Genomic DNA, 6,000 nt, shown 5'->3' on the forward strand with positions numbered 1-6,000 from the left:
TGTAAGTAGAAAACCAAAATCTAGCCAGTATTTTATAATGTGTGATGTAAATATAAATTATTTATAAATGGATTACATTGTACTTGCAACAGAGGAACAATGAACTCCTTGTCCAGGATGAGGCAAATAAGGAACACGGTGACTCATTGTAAGATGCCTTAGAAGCCATGGGGGAAAGTTAGTGTCAGGATTCCTGCCTTGACTCCACATAAACGATCCAGGCAGCTGTGCAAAGGGAGCTCAAACCCAAAATATGTGCTCAAAAATGTAGAATTATAAAATATTTAAAAATATTAAAATGTTTTTTAAAATCTGCTTTCTCACCTGAGAGGAGAGAATTAAGTTCGTTGTTATGGAGTAATGCTTTATAGTCTTGTTTAAATAATATTAGAGCTGAATTCAGATGAAATGCCTGCACTTCCTTATCTGAAACCAGAAATAATAACAATAACAATACACCATTAATATTTACAGAATTACAATATTATTTACAAAAAAACCATCAGGTGACAATTTTCTTTCTGTAAGTCAGTGCTATACAATAAAGTGGAGGCAAATATAAGGGCAACAGATTAAAAAGAATACCTGCAAAAAACAAATTGTGGGATTTCTAGATTTTACCTTTCTAAATCAGTCATACTGCTCTGAGAAAAACTACCCTGAAACAATGGACACTGGAACCTGGAGCTTCACAGAACAGAAACCAAGATGGGAAATCTTCAGTTTGCTGGCGGCCACACTTCTCTGACTATTTCCCAAATACCAGAAACCCACCCTGTCTTGCTAGGTTAAGCAAGATCCAGCTTGTCATTTTCTAGGACATCGTGTGAAGTACGTTCTTGGATGGAGTAGCTATTAATAGAACGTCTCTAGGAGTCCACAAGAGACTCTGCTTTTCCTTCCTTCTCCGGGCCCTTCACAATTGCCTTAACCCTAGTTCCATCTTTCCTTCTGACAAGGGGATTTGACTGAAGATTACCAATACGGCCAAGCACCTCAGCTATTCTCAGGGGACAAATTGGTAGGTTCTCCCCTGTTTTGACTTGGCTTTAGCTAGTGCTTTCTGAGGGAGCAGAATAGCTTTATCCTTTCTTCTGAGGAAATGTCTGAAACTGTTTCTGTTATAAAGTACTAGGTGGTGCTATCTTTCAAGGTTGAGAGCACCTTCAAACTGGGTGGAAGTGGGACCATTGAGTGCTTCCCCAAATTGTCCCCAGGCCTCCAGATTGGCATATAACCGGGGGGCCCTCAAGTGGAAATAACTCTCTTTGTGGAGATGATGCTGAGAAAGAGTAAAGGTGATGATTAAAGTGTTTCCTGCTAATGAGGAACTGTAGCCAGCTTCCCCGGGGTTTGTCATGTCACGTAGTGGGTGCCTAGGCCTGGCACACAGTAGGTCCTCAAAGAGTGTTGCCTGAATAAGTCTACAGGACAGAAGAATTGGGCTTTTACTGCCATTTCTGGTAAGAGTCTCTCGGGGTCAGGCCAGGGCACCTAGGGGCCAGGGCTCCAAGGAACCAGGGTGGCTATAGACCCAGGCTAGTCTACTCAACACCGTTTGGAAGAGTCTATTCACTACAAGGTTCCTGTGTCCAGTGGGGCTTAGGAATCTTCTTACTGTTTACATTCTTCCTCCTATGCCACGACCTCTTCCTTTTTCTGTCCCTACTTCATTCACTCCAGTTTGCTTCCCCTCCAATCTCAGCTTTCTTAGTCTCCTTTCCCTTAATGCAGCCCAAAATCATAGACATTAAGAGATGAAAGAAGCATTTGTGATTTTCTATTCCAGTGCTTTCATTTTACCCATGAAGAAATCAAGGATTGGACAAATTACATGATTTGCTCAAAGCCACATAGCTAGTAATAGTTATGATAGTTAACACTTGAGTGTTTACTGTGCTCCAGACACTGGTAAGTGATTTACAGCTGTCACTTAAGCTTTACAAAAGACCTGTGATGTAGGTACTTGTGGTGGGTCAACTTGACTAGGCTACAGTCAAGCATAATACAATTAAATGCTAATCTACGTGTTGCTATGAAGACATTTGTAGATTTAATTAAAGTCCATAATCAGTTGGCTTTAGTAAAGGAGATTGTCTTGGAAAATCGGGATGGGTTTAAAAGCAGAGGTTTCCATGGCTATGTGTGTGAGCATTTTGTTGGAGGCTACATTTGAAGGAAACTTCTGAGCCCTAGGTCAGCCCTAGAAGCCAGGGATGGTGGTTCCTTCCTCCTTCCTGTTCAACTGAAAGCAAGGGTGCTGGGCTTTCATCAGAAAAGGTAGTACTCTCCCCCTGCAGTTTGGGGGTGGGGGGGTAGTCACAGTGGACTGGCATCTAACTTTGGCTATCAAATTTATTTGTCTGCACCGGGTCTTAGTTGTGGCATGCAGGATCTAGTTCCCTGACCAGGGATCGAACCTGGGCCCCCTGGGAGCCCAGAGTCTTAGCCACAGGACCACCAGGTAAGTCCGGCTATCAAATTTAAATGGCAAAATATGACTGCTCTGCTGGTAGAAAGAGGGGTGAGGGGCAGCTACAAAGGAAAGGCCTAATCCTGCAGCGCCTACCCACCAGGCTTCCCATGGACCAGCTGTGAGTCGTGGGCAGAGGCAACTTCAGCCCTGCTCAAGAGGGCCACCTGGAGGGGCAAAGTTCCCTCAGGATAACGGAGCTACAGGTGAACCTCCGAAGTTCAAGACACATCATGAGAGTAAATTACCCACATCAAGGGGACTGCAAGGGGCAGTTCCAGGCAAAGGGGTCAGGGAGGAAGCGTCTCTAGCCCCCATGAGAGAGTCAGCAATAATACATGCCAGGCTATGTACGAAAGGGTGACACTCATAACAGTGAGTTATGGCCCAAGCTTGGTGTGGGGAGATGCCTCAATTTTAAATCAAGTTCATAGTTTTGATTATTACAGGGACTGGGCTTGTAATTTCTAAATACCGTGCCGAAATTTAGAATACCTTGAGGATTTGTATGACATGAGAGTGACCAGGAAATTCATGTGATACCCAGCTCCAGGGAAGGAATTGGCCCTACCAAATAAATTTAAATGGAAACAGAAAAAAGTTTTTGTTTTTTTTAATACAGTGAGACACTTGTATGAGACAAGTCTGCTCTATGTACCATTTACATGAGTTGAATATTTCCATAAAGTTTGCCACCCTCAATGCCCTAGAACTGGACGCCTTCTTCTCCAGAGAACATAGCACTGTTTTACCTTCTTTGAGGGTTCTTTGCAGTCTTAGGTGCTTGTGCTGCAAACTCAGATATCTGTGTCTTTCTTTGAAGTTACTCATTATCTTGTGAGTGACTCTGTTGATTGTCATTATGAAAGGAGAAAAATGCAAGCAAACAACTCATTCTTATTTATCCTTCTACTTCTGACAAATCATTAGTCTTTGCAAATTCTTCAGCTGTCGTACTTCTCAACTATTGCTACATTTTAAGCCTCCTAATTTCAAATTTTATTTTTAGGCCCCCAATTCTGAAATCAGTACTTCTCTACTCTGTGGGATCTGACGCCACAGTGGGTCTTAACATATATTGTTTTTACTCTGTTCCATGAGGAGGTAAGAGAGTGGGAGATTTTTTTTTTTATTATTAACACACACATACCCACACATTTAAAGGGAGATTTTCATGTATTTGTACTCAAGCATAGAAGATTATGAAGGAAGAATGCTACTCTCCAAAGCTGTAACTCCAAATAAAATTTACTTGTGGTCGTACCTCAGATGTTTGGATCTCATCTCCCTCAAAATTTCTTCTTCCCTTTCCTTCCTTTTCTCTCTTTCTTCCTTCTTTCTCTCCTTCTAAAGCAAGCCTCTGTCGTAATGTGAGAAGTTACATATCTTTTCCTTTCCTCTGTGCAAGAACACTTCTGCCCATCTCCTGTGATGATGCACCTATCCCACAAATGGAAGTTTCACAGGATCACTTGCTGAGAAGGATGGGCTCTCCCCCTCTCTAATCCATAAAGGGAGATTAATTGTCAAATGTGTGAACACAGTGAACCGGGCAGAGCTGCTGCCAGACCAGTGATCTTGGATCTTCAGTGTGCACTGTTTTAAAGACCTTGTCTCCCTCACCTTCGTGAAAGACTGAAAGAAAGATAAAGCAAGACAAACCCCAAATCCTACAGAAAGCAAAATAGTTTTCTATTAACTTAAGCAGCAAAAGAAAGCAATTGTACAGGGTTGTATATTTGGAAAAGCCTCTTTGCATTTCAATATTGTGCTACCTACAAATATAACCAGCAAAACTGAGTTTAGGTTAAATAGATAAGATGCAACATCTAACTGAAGGGTTACAATGCATGAAAAACGCGTATTCATTAGGAGATTACATTTATAATCTCTGCTTGTTATGAGAAGATAACACAAAGGTGCAGATAAGAAATGCGATGCCCAGAGCCATATAGAGGTTTACATGCAATCATCCTTTTGGAATTCCACTAAATTCTCCCAAATTGCCTCCTTTCTAAGAAAATTGTGTTGCTGTTTACAGGAGCTCTTCACTGTCACAGACTATTACGTTTTCCTCCCTCGACTCAAGTCCAGGTCAGAGGCAGGATGGAAATAAGTGACACAGTCATTCAAGACAAACGTTCCGGCTGAGTTTCCTGGCTCACAGCAACCTAAGAATATCTGTGACCCTAAAAAGTGACGCTCGACTCTTGACCAGAGACCCCCCATTTCCACTCATTTTGAGTTTTCCCAGGTTTTTCAGTCTATGACATGAATGACCACGTGAGTAGGTGGAAATCACTGAAACAAGCCGATTTCCATGTTGTCCACAGCCAACCTGGAGTCACCCTGAAAGATGCCATCCAGTACAAGAATTGCCATGAGGACACAGGCTCCATGGGTAAAGGGACTAAGGGACTGGAAGTTTGCTGGGCAGAGCTGGAACTGGAACCCCGGTCAGCAGTCCTCCCGGCACCCTCCCTAGACTGGCTCAGTTTGCCCGTCGGAGGTTTTGTGGACACACAGCCCCAGGAATCTCAGGAGCACTTGGAGCGCCCATCCCATCTCTGTAAGGTGGGCAACTGTCTAGAAAGAGACAATTGTGAGAGGAGAGAGTCTTTGAGGATCCCACTCAGTACTCCGTATCCACTCTAGAAAGGGGGTCTCTCCTTTATCTTCTCTCTCTGATTCCCCCGAGGCGGGAATGGATCCAGTAACTCTCCTGCCACTGTCTGGCTATCCACCCCACCCCCAAATCTTCAGTTTTTATTAAGGCAAGTTTACTGAAGTATAATTTGCACACAGTAAAGTTCATTCCACTCCCACTCCCAGCTCCTGGCAAATTCTTATCTGCCTTCTGTTGCTATAATTTTGCCTTTTTCAGAACGTCATTTTGTATCTAACTTCTTTCACTTAACAGAATGCTCGTAAGACTCATCCATGCTGTTGTACTTATCAGTATTTCATTTCTTCTTATGGCTGAGACGTGTTTCATTGAATCGCTGTTCTACAATTTGTTTATTAGTTTACAGTTGATGAACATTTTGGTTCTTTCCAGGGTGGGGAGATTATGACTAAAGCTGCCTTGCAGGTCTTTTTGTGGACGTGTATCTTGAGGTCTTTTCTCTCGGGTAATAACTTAGGAGTAGAGTTGCTGGGTCATACGGTAAGTGTATGTTAATTTTATAAGAACTTGCTAATTGGCTTCCGAAGTGGCTGTACCATTTTGCATTCCCATCAGTAATGTAAGAGAATCCTGGTTACTTCACATGCTTGCCAGAACATGGTACTGTCCATTTAAAAACGTTTAGACGTGAGTGGATGTACAGTGGGATAGAGGAATAAGAAGAAGGTGGAGGGGGGTGAGAAGGACCGTCTCCTTAGCTTTCCCCAGTTGAGACAGTTTACTTGGGGTCGGTCTGCTACGGTCTGAATGTTTGTGTCCTCCCACAATTTATATATTGAAATCTCAATGCCCAATCTGAGGGTATTAGGAGGTAGTATTGAGACGTAGAGCCCCCATGAAT

The sequence above is a fragment of the Stenella coeruleoalba genome (assembly GCF_951394435.1).
Source record: "Stenella coeruleoalba genome assembly, chromosome: 3".
In the NCBI taxonomy this organism is placed as follows: Eukaryota; Metazoa; Chordata; class Mammalia; order Artiodactyla; family Delphinidae; genus Stenella; species Stenella coeruleoalba.